The sequence below is a fragment of the Dipodomys merriami genome, unplaced genomic scaffold (assembly GCF_024711535.1).
Source record: "Dipodomys merriami isolate MVZ:Mamm:240054 unplaced genomic scaffold, mDipMer1.0.p SCAF_1, whole genome shotgun sequence".
In the NCBI taxonomy this organism is placed as follows: domain Eukaryota; kingdom Metazoa; phylum Chordata; class Mammalia; order Rodentia; family Heteromyidae; genus Dipodomys; species Dipodomys merriami.
The window spans coordinates 55,164,800-55,191,420 of NW_027202270.1; the positions used below are offsets into that span (position 1 = coordinate 55,164,800).

At 42.8% G+C, this 26,621-nt stretch overlaps 1 protein-coding gene across 10 annotated transcripts in view; it reads right to left on the bottom strand.

Annotated features, from left to right (window-relative positions):
• Positions 1–25,924, bottom strand: part of Tanc1 (tetratricopeptide repeat, ankyrin repeat and coiled-coil containing 1) — a 229,141-nt gene extending 203,217 nt beyond the window's left edge. For 8 of the 10 annotated variants that reach the window (XM_070022615.1, XM_070022628.1, XM_070022620.1 and 5 more), the window contains exon 1: positions 25,806–25,924. The gene's annotated coding sequence lies outside the window, so the exon portion shown is untranslated. Of the gene's footprint in view, positions 1–24,794; positions 24,881–25,683; positions 25,703–25,805 lie in introns of those variants that run through there. The other 2 variants (XM_070022604.1, XM_070022593.1) reach the window with 2 other exon arrangements.
• Positions 25,925–26,621: the final 697 nt, after the last annotated feature.

Consider the following 26,621-nt stretch of genomic DNA (forward strand, 5'->3'; position numbering starts at 1 on the left):
TTGCCAGGGCTTGCCTTAAATTCTCAATCCTGCTACCTTTGCCTCCTGAATAGCTGGAATTACAGATATGCACCACTATATCCAGCTAAGAATACATACTGATATGATAGTATACATTGTATATGTACAGTGTACACTGTATATGTATATTAACCTATATAGCAAAAACTATGCACATTTAACATATATCTTGTTAAAAAATACTGAAAGAAGGATATACACCAAATTATTTTAAAGTTCCTTTTTTGTACTCATTTATTTAAAATTAAATAAAAGATTGTTTGCCATATGGGAAACTTTACAGACTATTCCTACAAGATATGAAGTGCTGGCCCCAACAAAGAGGAAAACCAGAATGAGCAACCAACTGCACACTCAACTCTGTATATCATCCAGGATAGGTCTAGGCAGGAAAGACCCAAAACAGTAAAAAAGGAAATGAGGAATCCCTTAAGTCAGATGTTGCTTGTGGGGAACACCTCAAAGGCAGGAGTTGGAGTACAGCACTACATATAAGGGAGGAACGAGGGGCTAACTGGGGAAGGATTCTGAGAAATGAAGGCAAATGATTGAAATGGGAATGGAGGAAAAGGAACAAAATGGAGACAGACACTATTAAGACCACCCCTCTGGAAGACTCCTTATTGGTCCATTCTCTGAGAACCTAAGATCATGATCGGTGACAGGGACAAGGTGCCTCCATTAATGTCTCCAAGTATCCCATCGCTCCACCTACCCCTCTGACAGAGGGCTGAAAGGCAGGAAAGATTGCCTGTGGGATCTGCTTAGCCTCAAGCACATTTGGTACAAAGGAAACTGCCCAGTTCTCCATTATCAAAGATTAACATTTCACTATGGATTTTTGCATCCCACCCTGACAAAATGTGCTTTGTGACAGATAGCAACAAAAGCACAGGGAAGCCAGCTAGTACACTGAAAAGCTCAACCGCAGGCAGCAATAACCAACTCTCAGTGTGTAGTAATCTTCAGTACTGGACACGGAGCCCGCTAGCCAGTCACCTCCACTGCCAGAGGTCAGTCCCCAGGAAAAGAGAGAACTCCAGGATGACCTCACATCCATACCACAGTGCCACACCTAGCCAGCTCTGTCACAACTGTGAGGGCTGGAGAAGAACTAGCTTGTGCTGAACACTGAATGGACACATGCATCTCCTTCTATCTTCCCAACAGGCCAATGGCTACTCAGAACTTGGTGGTAGAGTATTTGCTGAGCTAATACAGGCTCCACTCCAGTTTAGAAATGGCATTTCACCTCTGTCCAGCTCCAAAGCTGTTAGCTTTCCACTTAAGAGTGGCTTAATAAATTTGAACAAACTTAAAAACAAATGTAATCATACTGTTAGCATCACTGATTAAAATAAAAAAAGAAATCTGATCAGTTCCTTCTTCAATTCCTGGACGTGGATTTCTAGGAATTAACTTTAAAAACTAATTTTTTTCAACAAGAAAGCTGGACTTGGTGGCATATACTGTAATCCCAGCACTCAAGAGGCAGAGGCAGAGTTGAGTTCAAGGTCAGCCTGGGGTAAACAGCAACATACTGTCACCCCCCAAAAAAGTTAATAAGAAAACATAAAAGTTAAAACTTGCAGCAAGGTACTGGTGGCTCATACCTGTAATCCTAGCTACTCAGGAGGCTGAGATCTGAGGATCACAGTTTGAAGCCAGCCCAGGTAAGAAAGTTCATGAGATTCTTATCTCCAAATAACCATCAGAAAACCACAATTGGCACTGTGGCCCAAAGAGATAGAATGATATCCTTGAGCAAAAAAGCTCAGGGGACATTGCTCAAGCCCTGAATTCAAGCCCCCACAACCAACAACAACAAAAAAAAAAAAAAAAAAAAAAAAAAACTTGGAAAGAGGAGAAAGGCAATAGAAGAAAAGGTTTTGTATTAATTAGACTATAAACTATAAAATACATCACTGTAAAATGGTGTAAAGGTAGGTTTTAAAAAGAGGAAAACTGGGCTGGGAAGGTGGCTCAGTGGTAGAGTGCTTGCTTTGCATGCATGAGGCCCTGGGTTTGATTCCTCAGTACCACATAAGCAAAAAGAAAAAAGCCAGAAGTGGCGCTGTAGCTCAAGTAGTAGAGCGCTAGCCTTGAGCTGAAGAGTTGAGGGACAGCGCCCAGGCCCAGAGTTCAGGCCCCACAAACAGACCCCCCAAAAAAATAAAAAATAAAAATAAATAAATAAAAAGAGGAAAACTGTTCAGTCCTATCACCCGAAATTCTTCCAACCTTATTTTATGTGCATACATATTTCTACATATATACTCTTCAAAGGGCTTCACGTAGAACTGGGGCACTGAGTAAATGTATCAATAAGATATATATATTCTTTGGAGAAAAAAAGGAACATAAACACAATTATGCTACCTGGTATTTCCACCTTATTCACAAAAGATACCTTCCACTGTCCTCTTTTGTAAAAAGTTTGATTTACAGACTTATAGTTTGCTTTATAGTAAAAGTTACAGGAATGTATTTTCTCCTTATAAGAATCAAAACACAGACTACTATTTTCAGATCATGGTTGATGGCAAGTAACAAAAACCACAATGAGGAAAACAGCAAATAAGGAGGGGTCTCCTGTATGAAGTCTAAGGTAGATTGCTGCTTTTATTGTTCTTTATTTTTATAGTAATAGGATTTGAATTCAGGGCCTTGTGTTGGCCAGGCAAGTGCTCTACCACTGCATCATACCTCCAGTGGACTACTGCTTTTAAACTAAACAGTTTAAAAACAAAGAGAAGAGCCAGGCGCTGGTGGCTCACACCTGTAATTCTAGCCACTCAGGAGGCTGAGAGCTAAGGATCTCAGTTCAAAACCTGGGCAGGAAAGTCCATGAGACTCTTATCTCCAATTAATCAGAGAAAAAAGCCAGAAGGGGAGCTGTGGTTCAAGTGGGAGAGTGCTAGCCTTGAGCCAAAGGAACTCAGGGACAGTACCCAAACCCAGAGTACAAGCCCCAGGAATGGCAACAACAAAAAAAGACACTTTACTGTGTCATTCTAACTATACTCCTTTACAGAGCTCCCTGGCTGTGAAATATTTTAACTGCTATGAACAATTTTTCCCCAAACTCCTTCTGAAGTATTTGTTTCAATTTTTAAGAAATAATACAATGGACACCTATGTGCTTTAACTTTGTGCACTTGTATAGTTACTTCACTGATGTGTTTCTAGAACATGTATTTTTAGTCAATTCGTTTATATGTAGCCCAGTATCAGAATGCAGTCTGCAGAACTGTCTCCTCTGACCCTCCCAACACACTGGATAACTGTGCTCATTTCCTATCACTTCTCTGCACAGGCTTTCTTTCTTTTAACAAACCAATGGCATTCAGTGCACACCTACCATGTGCTAGGCCTCATCTTAAAATTTCTGCATGAAGCCAGGTAGTGGCTAAGATTTGCAGTTCAAACCTAGCTCAGGGAAGAAAGGATGTGAGACTCATCTCCAATTAACTACCAAAAAGCTGGAAGCATAGCTGTGGCTCAAGTGTTAGAGTGCTAGCATTGAGCAAAAAAAAACCTCAGGGACAGCACCCAGGTCCTTAGTGCAAGCCCCAGACCAGCACATCAACACACACATACACACAGCTCTGCATGTATTAATAACTGATTTTACAGTGACTTTGCAGAGGTGGATGCCCAAGTACATATTAGTCTTGTGTAACTGTTAAGAAACTGAAGCCCACATATCTGACACAATTTGTTTGAGGTCAGTTTGTCAAAGGTGCAGCTAGAAAATGAACCCAGTTCATCATCTTCTAGAACACGTGACAGCTCACAGTCATCTCGAAAAGGTAAAAAATTATTCTTCAGTCGCTCTAAATGGAACTGAATCATCTTTTCCCAGCAAAATCTATGGAAAACTCTGTTTGCAAGAATAATGGAAATACAATTGGGATGGGGCTGGGATAACAGACTTCACATTTGAACAGGCTCTTTCTTACAGATAGCTGCTGCATGATTTCAAGAATACTGTTTCTCCTCTTGGCTGAAAAGCACCCAAATATCCACTGGCTCTATGTTAAAATGTGTCACAAAGCCTAAAACAACCCATTCTTTCCAAAATACTTGCTGAGATTTTTCTCCTTGCCCTGATTCTGATGACAAAGAGGTCATCCTAGACTCAACACTCTAGAAAGAGATGAGCCACAGCACAGCTCTGATAGAAAGCACAAAACTAATGGAAGGCTGGGGATGATGTAATTCTGCAGAAAAGTATCTGCTGCACATGCTTGAGTGACTCTGGGTTCAATCCCCAACAGCCCCTCCCCACAAAAAAGACTTTTTAAATTAAAATAAATAACTTTATTATACCAACTTTTAGCCAAGTATTATTTTTCATACCTATAATTCCAGCATTCAGGGTGCTGAGGCAGAAGTTCAAAGCCCACCTGGGGTACCTGGTCTCAAATAAATAAATAAGTAAATAAACTAATAAAACAGCCAGACACAGTAGCTCACATTAGAAACCTAGTTACTCAGGAGGCTGAAATTATGAGGACGGCAGTTTAAACTGTCAAGACTCCCATCTCAGTCAATAAAAATCTGAGCATGCCTGTTTATGCCTATCACCTGGAAGCACACATCAAGAACAGGATCAAAGTGCAGACTAGCTGAGGCATGAACCAGAGGCCTTCCTCAATAATAAAGACCCAAAACAAAAAGGTTTGAGGATATGGCTTAAGTAGGAGAGTACCTGCCTAGCAAGCCCAAGCCTGAGATCAAACCTCAGTATTGCCACAAAAATAGAGAACATTAGGATGGTTTGAACTTGGACAATGTTAAAAATAAATGTTATAGTGCTGATATCTAAAGAGCCAGAAGGGGATATTAAAATAGTATTTCCTAAAAAAAAGGAAAGGGAGGGTAGAAGGAAAAGAAAAGCAGCACATGAGGATGAGGTGCAAATGGAGCACAGTGAAATATCATAATGTTGCACAGGACAGCAGCTGTTTTAAACACTAAAAACAAGCACAAACACATAGGGAAAAACATAGAATCACATCAACCAAGAGTCCCTATAATTCAAACATACTTTAGAGCATATTTTTAAAGGCATACGCAAAGAATGGCTGCTGTTTTAAATACACCATCTTAGTCTATCCTTTTTCAAAATTTACAGAGCATCATTTAACATTTATAATTCTTAAAATATTTTAATTGCTGGGAGCACAGATGGAGGCGTGATTAATCCTAACTGAAATAATGCATGTGAAAGGTGGAAACTCTAATCGCCACCAGCCCCCATGAATGGTATTATTGTCAGAGTATGAAATAACTTAAAGTCTGCATATTGTCATTAGAGCACTGTAGCATGGGTTATTTTTATGTTCTGCCACTTGGTTTCCAGCTCACATGATCATGTATATTAATCATTTCTTTATGGCACTGAAAAAAATTCTTAGAAGAATACATGTGAGACAACTGGCCAAAGAGGCCATGCACTTGTAGCTCACATTTAAATGTCTAGCTACTGGGAGATCAAGATTTAGAGGATCTCAGCTTGGTTCAAGGTCAGCACTGATAGAAAAGGTCACAAGACCTCTTTTCCAACCAATAGCTGGGCTTACTGGCATACACATATCATCCTGACTATAGGAGAAGCAGAGATTAGAGTGATCACCATTACATCAGACCAGGCAGAAATACTCATAAGTCTCCAGACTTCATCTCGATAGAACCTGAAACATGGTGGCACATGCTTGTCATCCCACCTAAGACAGGAAGCCTTAAAACAGGTGGACTGTCCAGGTGCGTGTCCAAGCAGAAAGTGAAATCTAAGCCCAAAAATTCAGTGGTACCAGGCACTAATGACTCAAATCTATAATCCTACCTACTCAGGAGGCTAGGATCTGAGGATCACAGTTTGAAGCCAGCTCTAGCAGGAAAGTCCTTGAGGCTCTTAGCACCAATTAACCAGGAAAGAGCTGAAAGTGGAGCTGTGGCTCAAGTAGTTGAGTGTTAGCCTCAAAGCTCAGGGACAGCATCCAGGCCCAGAGTGAAAGCCTCAGGACCTGCATTTAAAAAAAAAAATCAGTGGGATACAGGTAGCTCATACCAGTAACTGTGGTTACTCAGGAGGCCTGAGAGCTGGAAGATGATGGTTTGAGAAACCAGCCCAAGCAGAAAAGTTTTGCTAGACAAAATTCCTCCCCCCCCCAAAAAAAACAAAACAGTAAATTACATAGCTAGAGGCATGACTCAAGCAACTGAGTAGCAGCCTGAAAAGCACAAGGCCCAGAGTTCAAACCCCAATATAAAATAGATGCCAAACAATATAACAGGGGATTTGGAATTAAAAAAGCATAACTCTATTCTGTCACGGACATTTACATTTTGATTTTCTAGTCTAGCAAATCCTACAACTTCTGTATCTTAACTAGAAATTTACATATAAATATCCCTCCCATTTCACTAGTGATAGCGCATTTTAATTGTAAATTCTCTCCTGTCTCCAGCCCTGGCTAATGTCTAATTTCTTACTGAACTCTGCCTTCATTTCCACAGGCTCATGTCACAGGTCTCAAACTTCTGGCTATGGGAGACCTAACTCTCCATCTATAGGTATTCTTTCTCTCCTACTCCTGCATTTCCCCTCTCTACTACTTATAGTGAAACTATGACCAGTATTCTATATTCCTTCTCCCTCTACATCAATTAATCATTCCTGATTTTTGTCTTTTCATATTCCTCTCTAGCTTTACTACCATTGCCAAAGTTCAAGTCACCAACTCAACTGGAAGGCGTTTCCAGGTTTCCTGCCTCCTTCCTGTTCTAAGTTCATGCCTATTCCCAAAAATCAAGGGCAGATCTGACTATGTGAGTGATTCCATTACCTACCGAATCAAGTCTAGATTCTCTAAAGTCCATGAGGCTCACTGGAACTTGACATTCCTCAGGCTTCCAGGCCTCACTTCCCAGATCTGCCTACTTTCTGAGTTCCATCAGACTGACCCAGACTGGGGATGGTTCTGAACACTCTCATCCACTGTGCAAGCTGTGCTGCAACACATCCCATTTGTATATTAGTTCTTACTCAATCCTTCAAAACAGGTATAATCTTTACTTGAAGGACAAGATCTCTCAACGCTCCGGCAGAAGAAATCAATGTTCCTGTGCTCTGCCCTAGCACTATCATAGGTCCATCTTCATATTGAATAATTTTACGTATGACAGCCTTGCCCAATACCTTATTTTTTGTTGGTCATGGGGCTTGAACTCCAGTACCACAGTACCACTTCTGATTTTCTGGTGGTTAACTAGAAATAAGAATCTCATGCACTTTCCTTGCCCAGGCTGGCTTTGAACTATAATCCTCAGATCTCAGCCTCCTGAATAGCTAGGATTACAGGCATGAGCCACCAGCACCCGGCTGCCCAATACATTGTAAGTGTTAGGGGTTCTTTGATCAGTCATGGGGCTTGAACTCAAAGTCACAGCATTGTCCCCAAGCTCTTTTGCTCAAGGCTATCATTCTACCCTTTGAGCCACACCACAGCACCACTTCTAGTTTTGGGGGTTTTTTTGCTTTTTGTTTTTGTTTTGAGTGGCTAATTGGAGATTAAGGGTCTCACAGGGACTTTTTCAGCCTGAGCTGGCTTTGAACCGAAATCCTCAGATCTCAGTCTCCCCCTCCCCCCCCCCCCAGATAGGATTACAGGCATGAGCCACCAGTGCCCAGTTACTTTAAGTTCTTTAGAAAATAAACAATACCTTTTCCATCTTTGTAACTACCAGACTTTCAAACAACTTAATACTCACAAGAATTTGGAACTTACAAATGCACGCCAAATCCTACCCTAGATCTACTATAAACATAATCTCTTTTACAGTGGAAGAAACTGAGGCCCTAAGGTTAAGAAACTTCTGCAAGGGCATTAGGGGTGTTCTGAAATGTCACCAAGTCTGCTCTCCTCCAGAATCATTACTCTTTTCTTAATGCTGTTCCACATATGGCCTGATGCTGAAAATGAGGAGGTCAAATGTGCTGCAAAATACAACAGAACTGAAGGATACAACAGCTTCATCTTTATTATGGACAATCTAAGGGATCCATCATTCCAAAGCAAAGCAACTCCAAAGTAAGCTAAAGCAATCTAGAATGTAGGTCTAAATGGCAGAAAAATAAAAAGGATATTCTAGCTGGATGGTGGCTCAGGCCTCTAATACTACTTAGGAGATAGAGATGGCAAGAATCTCAATTCAAGACAAGCGGGGGGGAGGGGGGTTGAGGGGTTGTTAAATAAAATCTATTTGAATGGCTGTCTATCATAACATACATCTTTACCCCACAAATAAGAAAGAAAATTGTAGTCCAAGCCAGCCAAGCACAAAGTGAAACCTTACTTCAAAAAATTAACCAACACAAAAAGGACTTAGAAGAGTAGCTCAAGTGGTAGAACATCTGCCTAGCAAGTGCCAGGTCCTGAGTTCAAAACCCCAGTACCACCCAAAAAAAGGGTTTTGTTAAAAAAAAGAAAAAAGGTTTCACTTTCTAATACCTCACTTTTTATTAGCATACATTAGTAGTACAAGGGAGTTTCAGTATGGCATGTACACGCAAACATACAATGTATCTCAATCAAACTCACACCCTCCATCTTTCACCCTTATCTCCTACCCCCTCCTTCTAAAACGATTTCAACAGATGTCATTTTTCTATTTCATATATGCAACTAAAGTACAATGACCATCCTCATTCACTGACAGTTCATTCTCCCCTCTCCTTCTGGAACCCACCCTCCCAAAAGACTGTTTTCCTGTCTTTAAAAAAAAATATTATTAACAGATTGGTTAGCTTACTATGGGACCTGGAGACATATGGAAAATCATCTCCAAACTGGGGACAAGTGAGAATACCTGCACCCTCTCCTGGTCTTTGAGAAGTGAATCAAGAAAATAATGAGCACTCATGCCTAGCTCTGATGGCTTATACCTGTAACTCCAGGTTCTCAGGAGTCTGAAATCTGAGGATTGTGGTTCAAAGACAGCCCAGACAGCAAAGTCCATGAGACTCATCTCCAATTCACTACAAGAAAACCAAAAGTGGCTCTGTGGCTCAAAGTGGTAGTGTGCTAGCTAGTCTTGAGCAAAAAAACTCAGAGATAGCACTTTGGCCCTGAGGTCAAGCCCCACAATCAACCAAAAGAAGAAGAAAAGAAAGCCAGGCATTGGTAACCCTAGCTACTCAGAAACCTGAAATCTGAGATTAGTGGTTCAAGACCAGCCAAGGAAGACAAATCTGAGACTCATCTCCAATTAACCACCAAAGAGCCAGAAATGGAGATGTGGCTCAAGTGTTAGACAGCCAGGCTTAATGGAAAAGGCAAATAAAAGCACAAGGCCCTGAGTTTAAGCCCAATACCAGAAAACTGAGAGAGAGAGAGGGAAGGAGAGAGAGAGAGGAAAGGGAGGGACTGAGGAAAAGTAAGATAAAGAATAAGCATTTAGCAAGGAGCCTGGCACAGATTAGGGGCTCCATAGGCTGCTGCTAACTGAACAAACCAACCAGTAAGTAAGACTTCCTCTAGCCCTGCCCCTCCTTCCCAGTCTGCTTGAGGACTAAAGAAAAGAGCTGGGAGCTGAGAAGCCTAGTACTGTATTATAGAGACAGGAAGTCTCATAAGAAGTTCCACCTCGCTCTCCTACCTGAGAAAAATAAGCAGTTAATGAACTCAAACCTTATAGGCTAGGACTGATAAAGAGGCAAAAATTATCTTAAAGGTAACCAGATTCCCTCAAGAAAGACAAAAGCTGAAACCAAAAACTCCATTATCAACTCCTATCAGCCACAGCCACACAGGAGTGAGTGGAAGGCTTCTCAAGCGTGAAGGAGATGTGTTAGGTAAGCAATACACACAGCTCTACCATGCTTGCAGAAAAGCAATGTGTGTTCAATGAGCAGACACACAGGCCTCACCTGCCTCCCCAAATCAAGTCAGGTGTTTGACTCTATTCCACCAAATTCTAAAAACTTGAGAATACCAGCAACTCAAGTTCTCAGAAGCTCCAGGAGGCTGTGTAATCTGCCCAAAATCACACTGGGCCTCACGGACTTCAACTCAGGCTGTCTGGCTTTAAAGCCTGTACTCCCCATACTTGACAAAAGAGGAGATAGGCCTAGGCTAGTTATATCTAATTATAAGCAAATGGTCTAAGTTTCCAAACTGGTGAGGTTTTTTTTTTCCAGTAAACTGGAAGGGGGGTGAAGGGAGGATGGCACTAGAAATTGAACTTGGAACTGTGTAGTATGTCTTTTCCTGGTGAGCAACATAGGACATGACTATACCAGGCCAGTACTCCACCTATGAGCTACAACCCCTCCCAACCCCTTTCAAGAGTTGTAACCATCCGCCCATTCCTAGGCAAACCAACAGTCCCAGAATATGACCCTTCATTTTCCATGTCTCAGGATTCCAAACCTCCTCTAGCCTCTTTGTAAAGTCAAGAAAAACACTCAAGAATCTAATTTCACTTGAAATCTCTTCCCAAAAGTCCATTTCTGAAGAACACACCTAATTTTGAGGGTTCGCTACTTCTGACTGCTAATCGAAAAACCAAAATGCCTCGTTAGCAGGATATAGATGCAGGCGAGTTCCTAAAAATAAGCACTTTTCCTACATGCTGGTTTTGTGGTTGTGTTGTTCATCAATGTCATTCTGTTTGAAAAGCCATCAAAAGCTCCCAGAAACGAACTGAAATTAATAGATATCCTAGACCATTTAAAATGAAACCTTCTCGCAATGTAGGATCCCAGTGTAACTTGTCTTACTCAGTCTAGAAACCTGATATAAATGTAGATTTTTGAGTCCTACCCCAGACCTATAGAAAACAGCTCAAAGGCAGGGAGATCTTTCTACAGAAGCATCCTGTGTGATTACTCTGACCCACAGAAGTCCTACATCCACACCTCCCCAGAATTAAATCCCAGTAAAGGAATTCCTACAGGAAAGCTAGATGTCATTTAAGTACCAAATTTCCAGCCACCTAATAGGCATTTCCAACTGACATCCTTGAGGGCCCCAAACTCCACCCCCCCACTCCAGAGGTAAGAGTTGAGTTACAGTGTCAATCATCTTCTACACCTTGCTGCCCGACCTGGAAACTGCCTTCAGTTGGTTTCCAAGTATTCCTTTTCTATTCTAGAAGATTCCATTTCACTGAAAAAAATCATCTCTACTATTTATTTGTGTTGTCTTTCCTCTTCATTAACTAAAACTTATGGGAGGTCATTGATTTGGATCAAGCTCCTAGAGTAGGCCCAACAAACCAACCCAAAATGGGCTCCCTCGTGCTAAGATTCCATGTCACTAAAATGAAACCTAAACTGTCTACTTCTAAGATCTGATCTTTTAAGAAGGATAAGACAGAGAAAAGAACAGAGACAGAAGAAAAATGAGCAAATTCCCCAACAAGACAGTTTTCAAAATATAAACATAAATCACAGCAACCAATCAAAAGGCACCTAGTCACTCTAAGAAAAAGTCTCTTCTGCTTTAACCACACAAGAAAGGCTACCTGACCTTAACTAATCTGCTTTCCTCATGGTGTGGTTTTCTTGCTTCTGTTCAAGCTACCTTCAAGCTCTGCCTGTAGACCTCCTGTCTTTGTAGAACAGATGCTGCCTACTTCATCAATTGCTAATAAAAGTTGATTTGATCCAAAAAATTCAGTTGGCTGGAATTTTTTTCTGGAAGTACGATGACATAGGACAATTAACCAGAGTTCAAATCCTTCAAATCATGTGTGAGAGCCATTTCCTTCACTGTAAAACAAGGATGACAGCAGCACCCTAAAAATGGAGGTTTAGTTTGTTTTTGTTAAAATTCCATGAAGTAATCATCTTAAAAACACACTAGAAGGTTTTGTTGTCTTCACTAGCTCAGGCCTCAAATATCATCTGAACTTGACCTACTTCCAAAGCCTCCTTCAGAGAGCCCTGCCACCCACCTGTCCACACAACAACCTCCTCTCCTCCATATCATCGCTTGCCAAGGCTTTGCTCCAACAACAGAGATCTGATTACTTCATCTCTCCACTGAAAGGCCTTTGACAGCTATCACTTGCTCACAGGATCAAGTCCACACTTAGCCTGGCACATGGCACATAAGGCCTTTGCAATCTGGCTCTCTCCTCCCCACCACTGTACCCAAATGCTAGGCACCGTCTGTTCTAGTCACAACCCCCAAACATGACTTGCATTTTCATGCCTCCTAGCTTCTGCTCATTGTACTCCTTTCATCCTGAAAACCCCTCATTCCTTGCCCACCTGGCAAAATCCTATGCATGCTTCATCCCTCCCTTTGCTCCCTGAAGCCTGCTCTAGCATAGGTACCAGCAATTCCTCTTCCTTCTCTTCTCTCCTACCGCAGCAGTCTCCTGAATGTCTAGTCTTCTGAGACTGACACAACCCTGGGCCTCAAACTCTGGAGCATACAATGACAGCCCTCAATAAGTATTGGTTAGAAAAAGTAATGCAAGGCATACAACATACTTTACAAATAAAAATAGTTTCTTAAGTGTCAAGCAGTTAACACCTTCCTGGTAACTTTTGACCTCCAACAATTCATCAGGACAATATGTTCCCTAAACTAGTTAAGTCGGCTCTAAAGGAAAAGAAGCAAAAAGGCCCTGTGAAAGTGTAATCTTGATAAATTCCACTGGCTTAGCAACTGGTCACTGTCCTTATAGAACTGGCATGAAATCATGCTGTTTGATTCCTCCCAGCTGGATTTTTGCTATGGACAGATGAAAAGGTTCCTCTTACATAAACAAAATATTTGGGAAAGGAAGAGACCAACAAAACTGTTAATTAGAGGAAAAGTGTAAAAAGCTCAAGTGCAGCTGGACCTGAATGTCCTTAAGGAATCAAATTCAGTCTCTAAGACTGGACAACTTCATAGGCAGGAAGCAGTATGACCCCTTCTCTGGCTGAAACCCTGCTTGCCCAAGATTTAGAGACAACTGACAGAAGAACACTTTTTGGTTTACTCATCAATGCCAAGAATGCAAAACCCCAAATGTCCAAGCAGTCTCTAAACAGTTCCTTGATGTCTCCTATTAAAACCAGAGCATATTCATTCTGCCTTCCCATGGGTCTTAGTATTTGGTTTGTTGTTTGTCTGGGGGTGGAAGATGTTGAGGACTCAACCCAGGGCCTTGCCAATACTAGTGCTCTACCATGAGATACGTTCCCAGTTCCACATGGGTCTTTAACAAGGTACAAAGTCAGTTGCGAGGATCTCTCCCCCACCAATCTGGGACCTCTCTAAGGGAAGCCTGCTTTCTTGGCAGGCAATAGCCCTGTTCATAAATAAACATGTATGTTATTACTTGAGTATGGTGTACAGACTTATTCCATCTAAATAAAATAAAGCTTATTGTTCTAAACCACATTCAAGCAAAACACTACTCAAGTCTAGAGATTTTCACATGTTCTCATAGTCTCAGTAAGTAAATAGATTTCTTTACATACTGATTTTCATAAAAACCAGACAGACAGCTTATTAATAATATTCTTGGGCCAATAATAAAATACAATGCCCCTTTTTTTGCCTTCCAGTCCTTCTCTATAAATCATCATATAAAACCATCCCACTGTCTGCTCAAACCATGCCCTACTGGCATCTACTTATTTAAGTATACATACCTATACAGATTATCTTGAAACCAAAGTATTATTGGACTTTTGTACAGAATAACAACCTTAAGATGAACAAATTTTTAAAAACTCACAACAAGTAAAAACTTCTATTTAAGAGCTGACCCAGAAAGTTGAATTTTAGATATGGTAAGAATGTCAGGTGTGGCAGTACACACCAGTACTTCCAACATCAGGGAGTAAATGCTGAAGGATAGTAAGTTACAGGCCCTCATAAGCCACTTAGCAAGTACAAAGTAAACCAGAGCTAGAAAGCAATACCCTTATCTACAAAAATAAATAAATAAATAAATAAATAACATGCTAAAGTAAAAGATGGTAGGTACAAGAGGCTCTAAGCCAATTATGGTAGTAAATAGTTTACAGGGTTTCATTTTTGGTCTTGACACTAATTCTAGGAATCAGAAACAACTGACCACATTTCACAGATATACAAACAGAACAAGTAAATTGCCAGAGTCATATATAAAAGCCAAGTTCACATGGTTTCAAAGATCATGATTTTAGGACTGGGGGCATAACTCAATAGTAAAGCACTTATCTAGTATGTATAAGGCCTAGAGTTTGATTCCTGGAACCATACAAAAAGAACCCAAAAGAATAAGATGGGCTGGACATAGCAACACACAAGCATAGTAACAGTTGAGGGATAAGGATGCTAAGGCAGAAGGATTACTTGAACTCAGGAGTTTGAGACTACTCTGATAAGCAGAACAAAAAGAGTATCTATGAACTAGGCACTTTTAATCCTTGCTACTCAAGAGATCTGAGATTCAAGGCCAGTCTGGGTAGAAAAGCCTGCTGGACTCTATTTCCAAAGTAACCAGCAAAAACGGTTGGAAGCATGGCTCAAAGTAGACAATATACATATAAAATTACTTCCCTGTGGGTGTCCTTAAATTTATGTTCTTGCATTAGCATATTTATCAGAAAAATATTTGGTTAAAAATGTATTTAGTATAGCCAGTTGCCAGAGGCTCACACCTGCAATCTCCTAGCTACTTAGGAGGCTGAGATCTGAGGATCGTGGTTCAAAGCCAGCCCAGGAAACAAAGTAGTCTGTGAAACTCTTATCTCCAATTAACCATCAGAAAACTGAAAGTTGTGTAGCTCAAGTGGTGCTAGCCTTGAGCATATAAGTTCAAAGACAGTGCCCAGGACCTGAGTTCAAGTCCAGAACAGGCACACACACACACAGGCACAGGTGCGCACACACACTCACGTGCACACATGCACACACACACACACAAAAAAAAAACAGTATCCAATAAAAGTCAAATTAATGTGAATTCCTAATTATACTAAAACAAATTCTTTAGAGAACAGTATTTTGTCATTTCAACTCAGATATCCTGTCATTCTGAATTAAAATTAATCACAAACTGTGCTTAGTAGCCAAGACACTTTACCTGTGACATATCATCTATAGTCTTTAAGATGCACAATGTTGAAAACTATAACTATTTAACAAGGCCAACACACCCAAAATAAATTTAAGTGACATCTCCTTTATATTCTAATTAGCTGCTTCCCAAACAAATTCCAAGCTATTTTTTTTTACACTAAGATTAAGCTACATCTATGAATTTCCAAACTTGAATGCCTGTACCCAAATAATAGGGGTTAAAAAAACATAATCTAGAATCTATTTTTACCAAAACTTCTCTACTCTGAGTTGAATTATGCCTTTAAGCCTCACCTCCATTTCAGAGAAATACAAAGAGACAAGGTAAGCAACACAAGGACACAAATGTACAATACAGGATGTCCTATAAGTTTTAAAAGAGGATAGGACCGCAGGCAACAAAATCATATTTTTCTACATTTAAAAAGACTAAAGGAACAAAACAACAGCAACAACCCACAGTGCAATATGTGAACTTTGACTAAATCTTGATTCCAAAAAGCAAAATGCTAACAAAGGACAGTGAGATTTTTTTTAATTGCTCATTTTACTTGATAATGAGGGAGTAAATCTTTTTAAGCACTTAGTTAGAAATGCATACCGAAGTTTACATGGTATCTGAGATTTGCTTTAAAATATTTCAAAAGCAGAACAGCTATCATTGGTTTCTGGCCAAAAGATGCTTTGTAAAAAGTACTTTCCACAGTTACATGCATTTGAGAAATAATGAGTACTCTATTTCCCCTCAAAGAAATTCAGAATGAACATTAATCAGAACTTGCTCAAAAATCCTGCAATTAAAAAAATGTCCAGTTTACTTTGATTAACCCAATGTTCCCACTTATTGGTCTATGGAACCTTTTTTCACTATATAGCATGGGTTAATTTTCTGGGAATCAGTTCCCTATGGAACAGGGATAATGCCCAGGCCCTGAGTTCAAGCCCCAAAATCAGCACAAACAAACAAACAAAAAAAAAAACAGGGCAAAAAAGAGAAGTAGCTCAAGTAGTAAAGTGTTTGCATGAAATCTAAAATAAAAGCCAAAATCATAGACGAACAGAAGGGTACTTGCCAAGGATATGGAGTGAAGAAATGGGGAGAAAATGGTCAAAAGGTATAAACTTTCAGTAGTAAGATGAAAAAGTTTCAGGGAACCAAAATTATAGTGTAGTTGGGTGATAGAGGTGTTCATTAATTCCATGTGACAATCATTATATAATGCATACATATATCAATCATTAATCTTACTTTTCAGTTAATTATTTTAAAACTTAAACAGAAAGAAACAATGCTGGAATGAAAATGATTCTAGTTTGGATTCTTCACTCAAAATCTCCTTGACCTCTAATTTCTAACTTATGTTCAGAGTTCTCTGCTTTCCTGAGATTGCCAATAGCTTCAGGTGAGAGAACTCTCAGAGTAAATAAGTAATGTTTGAATACTGAGGGTTCTGCCTCTCTCAAAGGGCAAACAGGTGAGTTGGGTTTTTGTGGTTGTTTTTTAATGACCAATATAGGGGAGGGCTCCTAATCATCAAAAAGCCTACAACCCACCAACAAAACCAGCAAGTGGACAACTTATTTGTAAAGAACTGGAGGCCGTGAGACATGGCCCTACCTAACCAGCATAAGGGCCTGAATTCAAGTCGGAAGGAAGGAAGGAAGGAAGGAAGGAAGGAAGGAAGGAAGGAAGGAAGGAAGAGAGGAGGGAGGGAGGGAGGGAGGGAGGGAGGGAGGGAGGGAGGAAGAAAGGGAGGGAGGGAGGGAGGGAGGGAGGGAGGGAGGGGAAAAGCCAAAGCACTATAATTAATGTAATAATAATGTGTGTGTAAGCAAAGCACTAGGAGGTGTAAATGCTGAGAGAACCACTGAAATGTGGAAGGGGAAAATCAGAAAAATGTCATGAGAAAGCAATATTATAGCTAAAACCCAAAGAATCATGAAAGTTCCAGTACCATGGAGATGCAGGAACCAGGTCACATAGAACCTTATCACCTAGGAGTAAAACAGGGGCCAGCCACTCCTATCTGTCCTTGTATCAGCAGCAAGTTGCAAAAACAATGACTGACTCTAAGTGGCCATGCAGCCCAACCAGTAAAAACAATAAATGTTATTCTTGATATACAAATTGTAGACAGTTTGCAAAGAAAATACACAGTTTATAAAATACATGTGTGTACATTAATATCTAGTTTGGCCTACCTCATGATCCTCCTGTCTTATCTTACTAAGTACTGATTTTACAAGTGTGTACCACCAGGCTTGGATTCATTTTTTAAAAAACATTCAAAACAATATGTTCAGTTCATTGTTATTAATAACACAAAGCCAAAATATGAGAAAATCTCATTGTATCATCATTTTATAAAAAGATTTTTTTAAACTGGACACCTATGGTTTATGCCTATAATCTACCTACTTAAGAGCTGAAATCTGAGGATCAAGGTTCAAAGCCAACCTCAAACAGACAAATCTGAGACTCTTTATCTCTAACCTGCAAAAAGCTAGTAGTAGAGGTGTAACTCAAGTGATAGAGCACCAGCTTCACAAATGAGAACATGAGGACCTGAGTTCAAGACCCAGTACTAGGGGTTGGACACATGGCTGGGGTTCAAGGCATGGCTCAGGTGGTAGAGCACCAGGCAATAAGCATAAGTGTCAGATATCTGGCTAGAGTCCCAGTCTCAGATAAAAACATAAAAGACCTACTACTGGCACATATGCACACATTCACATATTTTCTTGTTCCTGATACTCTAATAGGATAGCATTAGCATTATTCTACACTTACTTTGCAAAAATCTTTTTAAGTCACTTGCCCCCTTGTGAGGGTCTGTTTAATTAAAATAGATAGTATGACCCCCAAATCTCTTTAAATGGATAGAGTTCATATTATCAGGAAAGAATAAAAGTGAGAATACCAATATCAAGTCTAAGTCATAAAATGTCTCCTCTTTCCCCAGGTGACCTCACATAGGTAAGTGACAGGAGGATATTAAATACATCAGTCAGTACACCTCAGATATATACATGTATACATGCATAGGCATATACATACAAAATTACATATATACAGATAAGTATCAAGCATACTTCACTTTGGATCACTGTCTTATTAAGCATAATAAAAAATTATTTTTTTTAATCAGAGAGATTCTGAACCACATAGTCCTAGGGCTGCTTAAAAAGTTATTCTGAGCCAGGCACCAGAGGCTCACACCTGTAATCCTAGCTACTCCAGAGGCTGAGATCTGAGAACTGAGGTGCAAAGCCAGGTAAAAGTCCATGAGACTCTTATCTCCAATTAACCACCCAAAAAGCTGGAAGTAGAGCTGTGGCTCAAGTTAGAGTGCTAGCCTTGAGCAGATAGAGCTCAGGAACAGTGCCAGGCCCTGAGTTCAAGTTCCAGATGGGCACCAAAAAAAAAGTCATTGTGATCTTAAGCACCTTTGATCTTTGCATTCTATGTAATTTCTCCTCTGCTGACTACCTAATGTTCCCAATATGGCAGGACCCCAAAAGTGTTACACCTGAATATTAATCAAGTCACCCACAACAGGTATTTGTCTTGGCTTAAGATTCACTAAGCCAGTTGCCAGTGGTTCACGCCTGTAATGCTAGCTACTCAGGAGGCTGAGATCTGAGGATCACAGTTCAAAGCCAGCCTCGGCAGGAAAGTCTGTGAGACTCTTATCTCTAATAAACCACCGGAAGTACCGTTGTGGCTCAAGTGGTAGAGCACTCGCTTTGAGCTAAAGATCACAGGGACAGCACCCAGGTCCACAGTTCACTCACTAAAATAATGGACACACCCAGAGTACCTTTAAGTACACAGCCAAGATAAACCAAAAACAGAACTGCAGTAGCAAGTAATGTTGTAAGTTATTACAACATTGGAAAGCAATGGCTCCCTCAATGAATTCTGTAACTATGAAAAGCTATGAGTGAATCTTGGCAGGCCAGGCAGACGAATCATCCAGCTGAGGGCAATTCTAACTTCTGAATCCAAAGCAAATAAAACAATTGTTGGGCCAGTTCTGGTGGCTCATGCCTGTAATCCTGGCTAGTCAGGAGGCTGAGATCTGAGGATCATGGTTTGAAGCCAGTCCAGCCAGGAAGTCCATGACACTGTGGCTCAAAGTGGTACAGCACTACCCTTGAGCAAAAAAGTTCAGGGACAGTGCTCAGGCCCTGAGTTCAAGCCCCACAACTAACAAAAAATAAAAAACAATTGTTGGTTTAAACCACAAGAAGCAAGGAGGGCCATAACATGAAGCACTATTATGGGGTAACCATACAGATATAGCTGTCACTATGATTGTAAGACAAGTATTTATATTTAACTCACACATCTAGCTCCACATGAGCAAGCACTCAATAAGCATTAATAATTAATGTTAATAATCTCAAGTAATTAGAGAAAAGCATGACAATGAGAGGAATATAATGGACTACATGGGAATAACGAACAGCTTCAAGTTTTTAGCAGTAACTCAGTACGCCCGTACGCAAATGTCTGTGTGTGCTGAATTCAAAGGCCTGCAGAATGTGGACAAGTCTACTTCTCTCAAACTCTCTCAGGGTGTACATCACAAGAACATTAAATATACTTATATATTTTCACATATTTGTATGTCAATATGACCAGCAATACCACTTTTGGAAATATACTTTGTTGGCCAGTTCTTTTTGTTTACCTACATATCTCTCTCCCAAGAATGACAATCTTTTCCTTTGTAAAATGAATACTTCGTCTCCCCACCATCTCCTCTTGTGGGTCTAATGGGAGCTGCCAGTACAACTGTTCTTTGGCTGGCATCAGGCCAATCCAGGTTCTTTCCAAGGTTTTCTGATATTGGAAGGACAAAAAGACAGTTTCTTAGTGGTATGAGTTTTTGCATCTACCAGGAGCGAAGTACCCCTAAGTGCTGAACACTGCACTGGGCCCTGGTGATACAACATAAGTAAATGTCATTTGAGCCAAAGGTCCTAAAGATTTCTTTCCAATCAAATATAAATGTCAAAGTGAATGATGAAATATATTATGACATATTCAATAAATATATCAAGAGGCCATTGAAACTATGCCAAAGAATTAAGACATGAGATTGAAGAAGCCTATCACAGCACTATATACTATATTCTAAACCATCTTGTTCACATTTTCAAAAATGGCAAGAGAATCTCATGTTTCTTCAAGCAACTGATCATAGGCAAGTGTTTCTTAAAGAATTCCTCACCCCACCCCCAATATTGTCTATCAAAACCATGTCACCCTAGGTGTGCTGGGTGTGGTCAGGAAGGGGCTGAGTCACTGAGGCTCTAGGATAAATGGCTGAATGTACAGGATTCATATCTATTTACAACTGTGGCTAGAACAGTTCTTTTTAACCAATACATCGCACAAATCTGTGCTTAAATCCAGGAACTTTTTTATATCTCTGCCAATATTTTTCTTGCCCTTGTCATTCCCGACTATGAGATGTTATTTTCCTTGATTACTCACACCTGTGGAAGCCAGTAAAGACAATACCCACCCTAGAATGACAGCCCTCATCAGCAACACAGCAAAACAAAAGCTGGAGAAACCTATTCTCTCTCCACAAAAGGGTCCAGAAAGCCTCATCAAAACCTGTTCCCCAACTAAACACCTAACAGCCATTCCTCCTCTTTGTAGCACTGATAGTCATTCAACTTCACAAGCAAATAGTGCTTCACATAGCTCTCCTCTTCTCTCATTTCCTAAGGAAATGGCAGAAATTTCAGATGCATCACACTTTCCAGTTAATCATTGGATATTGATAGGAAATCTTCTTCTGAGATTGTTTTGGTTTTTCTGTGTGTGTGTGTGTGTGTGTGTGTGAGAGAGAGAGAGAGAGAGAGAGAGAGAGAGAGAGAGAGAGAGAGAGAGAGAGAGAGAGAGAGGGAGGGAGGGAGGGAGGGAGAGGGAGGGAGAGGGAGGGAGAGGGAGGGAGAGGGGGGAGAGGGGGGGAGAGGGGGGAAAGAGAGAGAGATATGCTACACAGACTTGAGCCCAGGACCCCACACTCTCACTTGGCTTTTCCACTGGGGCCTCACGCTCTCAGCTGACTTTTTCCATCCAAGCTGCCACTCTACCACTTGAGCCACGCTTCTACGTCTAGCTTTTTGCTGTTTATTTGAAGACAAAGAGTCTCACAGACTTTTCTGCCCTAGATGGCTATAAACTGTAATCCTTAGATTTCAGCCTCCAGAGTAGCTAGGATAACAGGCATAAGCCACTCAACATCCCTTTTGAGGCATTAATCCCACTGCTTACAATTTTAAGAAGATATTTCTCCAAAAATAAATTTTAAAAGTTAAAGATGGTCCAGTTGCAAAAACAGAAAAGAATTTATAGCTTAGCACAGAATTTCATTTTTGAACTTTTTCAATAAAATCCAGGGGACAAAGGGTGTGACACTCAGTGGTATTAAATACAATTAACGTGATGACATGCACGAGGCCATGAGTTCCATCTTTTGCACTGCTTCCACCCCCCCCACCCCCAAAGTAAAGTAATCCAGTGGCTCACACCTGTAGCTACTCAAGAGGATAAGATCTAAGGATCATGGCTCAAAGCCAGCTTAAGCAGGAAAATCCATGGGACTCATATCTCCAACCATCAAACAAACAAACAAGTAGAGCTGTTGCTCAAGAGTAGAGCACCAGGCTCTTGAGGGAAAAGGGCAAGGGACAGCACGTAGGCCCCGAGTTCAAGCCCCAGTACTGGTACACTGGTACACATGTATACACATACACATTAGGCCCTGAGTTCAAGCCCCAATACTGGTACACATGTATATGCATCACATACATGTGTGTACACACACACACACACACACACACAAAGAAAATCCAGCCCAGCTCCCAAATTGATTGTCCACCTGCACTTTATGCCCCCCAAACCAGAAACCAAGATGTAGTAAACATTTAAAAGACAAAGTAAAAATGGGCCCCCTGCCATATACACCTTCTTTACCATTAAACCAAAAACAGGACGGAAAGATTTATTTAACATAGAAAGGGCTACAAAATTAGACTTATCCAGTCATCAATAGAAAGAACTCAAGCATACAGGTACAAAAAGTATATTCATCCTGGTTTTGTAATTAGGTTGAGTGATATCAAGATAAAAGACAAATAACATGTACATTTCTAATTTGTTTTTTTTTAAAGGCAGATTTGACAAGTGATTTTGCTAAGAATGCTGTCTTGGTTATACATCTGGATTATAAACCATATTAGACCTTGAAGCCTACTTAATAAAAAAAAAAAAGTTGGAAATAAACAAATGATTAGTTGGAGGTATGTGACTTTCTGGAACTCTCCTAGGGAGAAAGTTTTATTACCATTATTAGTGAACTGTTTTTAATCCTTCACATCAAAGAATCTGTATTAACCCTAGGGTTCTGAAACCAAAATAACCCATAAATGAAAGACTGTGAGAAACCACCACATGTTAAGGGTAGTCTGTTTGTCGGAGTTTGGCCAATTCACAGCTGATCTCCATAAGTAAAGAGATCTTCAAAAGGGAGCAGAGACAGAAGACCTCAGTTCAAATTCGACTTCACCCGTCACAGAAAATGGGGTTGAACCATGTAACTTCCTAGGCCTTGGTTTACTCAGCTGAAATTTCAGGAGTAAAATATGTAAGTAAGCCCTTTATAAACACTCTTCTAACACCACAACACAGGCTCCAAAAGTCCTATCTTTCTCCAACTCTTGGAGAGTCACAGAACTTTTAGGATTGCTAGCTAATTCCATTTTAGGGATAATCGTGCAAACCAGCACTGTATGACAAATACTTTCACAAACTTGGGAAGGGGGGGAGTTTTACCACCAATGAAATAAGCATGTAAAAGACAGTTCTGAACAAAGCTATTCTAGAGACACAAATCCCCCTTGTATGTACATTGTGTATGTATGTATATGTATATGCATATTACTTTGCTTGTATTACTAATTCCTGAAACTTACAAGTTAAGCCAAAATTTCATCAGAAAAAGGAAAATAAAGCCATTTCTTTAGCTATGAAATCCTACCCACAACCTACTGGCAATAAAATCCTTATAATTGGGTTAAAATGTCTAGTGGAAACATCGACATAACATTAACCTCCAGCTATGTTGGCAGTCCTCATTATAATATGGATTACCGCTCTATTAGCCCAGGGACAGCGGTTTAATGTTCTCTGTGAGATAAAGAATCATCAACTCAGAAAAGATGTCTAAAAACGGACAATTTAATTAAAGCAATTCCATTGTCTCTTTAAAAAAAAAAAAAAAAAGAAAAAACACAAAAAACTGTGCCCTCATTCACCCAGTATCAAAAACCCACTATGGCATCAAATAAGTTGTGTGTGGTTAAAGAGACAAACTGTTCTTTTGGCCATGATAGGAAGCAGAAAAAGGCTGACTATGAATCAGTTGTTTTAGCTCCATGGTGAACATGAATTATGATAATTTAGACATTCTGGTGGTTAAACGAAGAAAGCAGGAAAACCATTGCTTCCAAGTCCAGCAAAAGTTAAAGTTTGTGGCACCAGAACTAAAAGACTGGGTCATGGAACGCGACCTTAAATTTATTTCTGGACTTTCCTGCTTCCACTAAAATGGATGACACAATTTCCCATCCTTTATTGGCAAATCACAGCAGCTTGGAAGGCTGGATGGCACTGGCTTGGCAGGTATCCGGAACAACCCTAGGAGGAAGTCCCGAAAGATGTCAAATAGCAGACTTCCTTTACTCCAACACTTCTCACTGTGAAACTACCAGTATGTATGGATGATGTCGTTTGACTGAAACCCACCAAGGATACCAGCTGAGGCAAATTCTGCAGACTCCAGCACTAGGGAGGGAAGGTCCGTGTGAGCTCTTGAAGTAGCTGAGATGAGTAAAACATTCACACAAGTACTGCCACAACGAGCACCCCTCAGTCACTCATAAATTCTTTCATTCCCAGCAATGAAGCAGCAGCTGTTAAAATCCAGGCATCTTCCCAGTAGCAGCAGATCTGAAATACCTCTAGGCTGGCCAGAGAAGCTTCCCAACTGCTTTCCCCTCCTTCCCCTCCGCCCCCTGCACCCCACCCCGGTCCCAGGAGTGCCAGCCTGGCAGGGATAGAGATGACCCGGGAAGGAGGGGGGGGGGGGGAGTAGCGGATCAGCTGAAAGCAGACAGCGAGGCAGGCTCCCTTCCTTCCCTCCACAGGGAAACACCACCCCGCGGTGCCAACTGATCGAGTCTCTCCGCTCTTCTCCCCGCCCCCAATGCATACAAACTTCGGTCGTCTGGCGTGTCTGGCATTTCCAGAGTTCGCGACCTCAGCCCTCCCCAGCCCTTTCCTCCAAGATTTCCTAACCAGCAGCCTCTTTCCTGCGCAGGTCCCACGTGCATCTCGCATTTTAAGAGTCCACCTTGGAAACCCGCCGGGAGGGACGACGCTCCCGCTGGGGTCAAGTTCAAGATGAAGGTGCCCTCCTCATCTCCGGGTGGACTCCAGCAGGGATCCGAGCTAGGAATTCGCGTCCAATCCCTCCCGACGACGAGATCGGGGGGCGGGGGGGAAGGGAAACGAGGTGGGGGTGAGCCCAGGGGGGCTGCGGGAAAGAACACCACCGGTCGCCATCCCCCCCCCGGCTCCCTCCGGTTGCAGCGCCGGATCGGTACCTGACCACCGCCGCATTTCCTCCCGGAGCCTCACACAAGAAGTTTGGAGAACGCCGGTCCAGGGACCTTTCTGTTTGCAAACCCGCCACACAATGCCTAGGGCTTCCTTCCCACCCCACCCCACCTCCCGAAACCGTTCCGGAAAGCCGCCACGCCAAAGCCCCGGAGCTCCCCACACACCCCCCCGGCTCTGCGCCCTGCACCCCAAGGTCCTCCAAAAACAAGGCTGCTCCCGGCTACGTCCTCTCAAAGTAACCACTCCGCGCCCACGAATAAGGGGACCCACAAGCTGAGCACCACCCCGGTCTTGCCCAGCAGAAGAAATCAAGGTCTGATCCGATCTCAGCCACACCAAGAAGAAAAAAAAAGAAAAGAAACCAGCGTGCATATGCGGATGGCAGTGCAGCAGGAGGCGAAGCGGGGCGCAGAGCCCGGCCAGACCAGGTACCCCCGGCTGAAGTTCGCTCCGCAACTTCGCGACCCGCGCACCGCCAGCCACCCCCCCCACCCACCCCGACCCGGGACACTGCGGGGCCCGGCCAGCCTGGCCCCCCGCCTCCCTCGCCCAGGCACCCGGCCCAGCCCAGGCACCCGGCACGGCCAAGCCAGGCGGGCCCCCCGTAGAGGCGGGAAGGTGGGCGAGACTGCGCGCCCAGAGAGGGTGGTCGCGAAACTCTAGCACGTCCACATGCCCCAGCTTCCCCGGACCCCGGATCCGCACGGCCGGGCGCAGAGGAAACCGCACCGGGAAGACGCCGGCTCCCCCCAAAGGCGCCGAGCCCGAGGCCCCAGGCGCCCAACATGTCTGTGCCTATCCCCGGAAAGCTCCCGGGTGTGCCCGGCGGAGGAGGGGGCGCTCCGGAAACTTTCCCACACGCCTTCCACTCACCCCCATCACCCTCTCTTCCTCCCCGGGACCCTCTCCGCCGCGCCTCGCCGCACCCCGGGCGCCTAGCCGTGTCCGAGACGCAGGGAGGCCCGTGGCGGCGCCCGGGCAGCCAGCGGAGTTACCTGCCGGGAAAGTTTCCAGCTCTTCCGTGCGGTTCCCCACCCCCAGGGCTGGGCCTTGGGGCACGGCCAGCCGGGCAAATCCACGGCTGCCTCTCCGGCTCCCGAAGCTCGGCTCCCGCAGCTGCCACTGCGAGCGCTGCGCTCCGGCCCGTCCCCCCCACCCCCCCAGCCTCGCTCGGCCCACACCGGGGCCTCATTGGCAGCGCGAATCCCCGCCCTTGCGCGTGTTCCCGAAGGCACCTACCTCTCGCGCGCCCGCCCGCCGGCTCGCTCGCTTGCCCGGGCCGCGCCCCCGCGCCCCCGCGCCCCTCCCCGCCCGCAGCGGCCGCGGCTTCGCCGACCCGCCGGGGCGCGACGCGCGAACTTTCCGCGGGGCCCGGGAGCGGGCGCCTTTCCGCCCCCTTCTCTCCTCTCCCCGTGGGATCTCGGCGCACGGTCCCTGGACGCGGTCCGCTCCCTTGGGACGGTGCCCGGACGCCCCTGTGGGACCAGACCGTGATCATCCTCCCCCCACATCTCCCCCCCCCCCAGCCTCTTTAAAATCAATACGATGAAGCGGCCTTCCCTGTTTTCTGCTTTCTGAAAGGAGGACATATGGGAGCAATTAGCCGAGCTGAAGTTTCCGTGGATGCCTTAGGGTGGCCTGTGTGGCTTTGTTGGATTTTTCTTTCCCTCACTTAACTGAACACGCAAACGCACTCACTTTCTGAGGCCAAAATGAGCTAAGGGAGAGGAAGGCAGTAGAAAGCATCTCGCAAGCCTGCATCTTTTTTTTCTTCTTTCTTTCCCCAAAGAAAACTAGGGACGTTCAAGGAG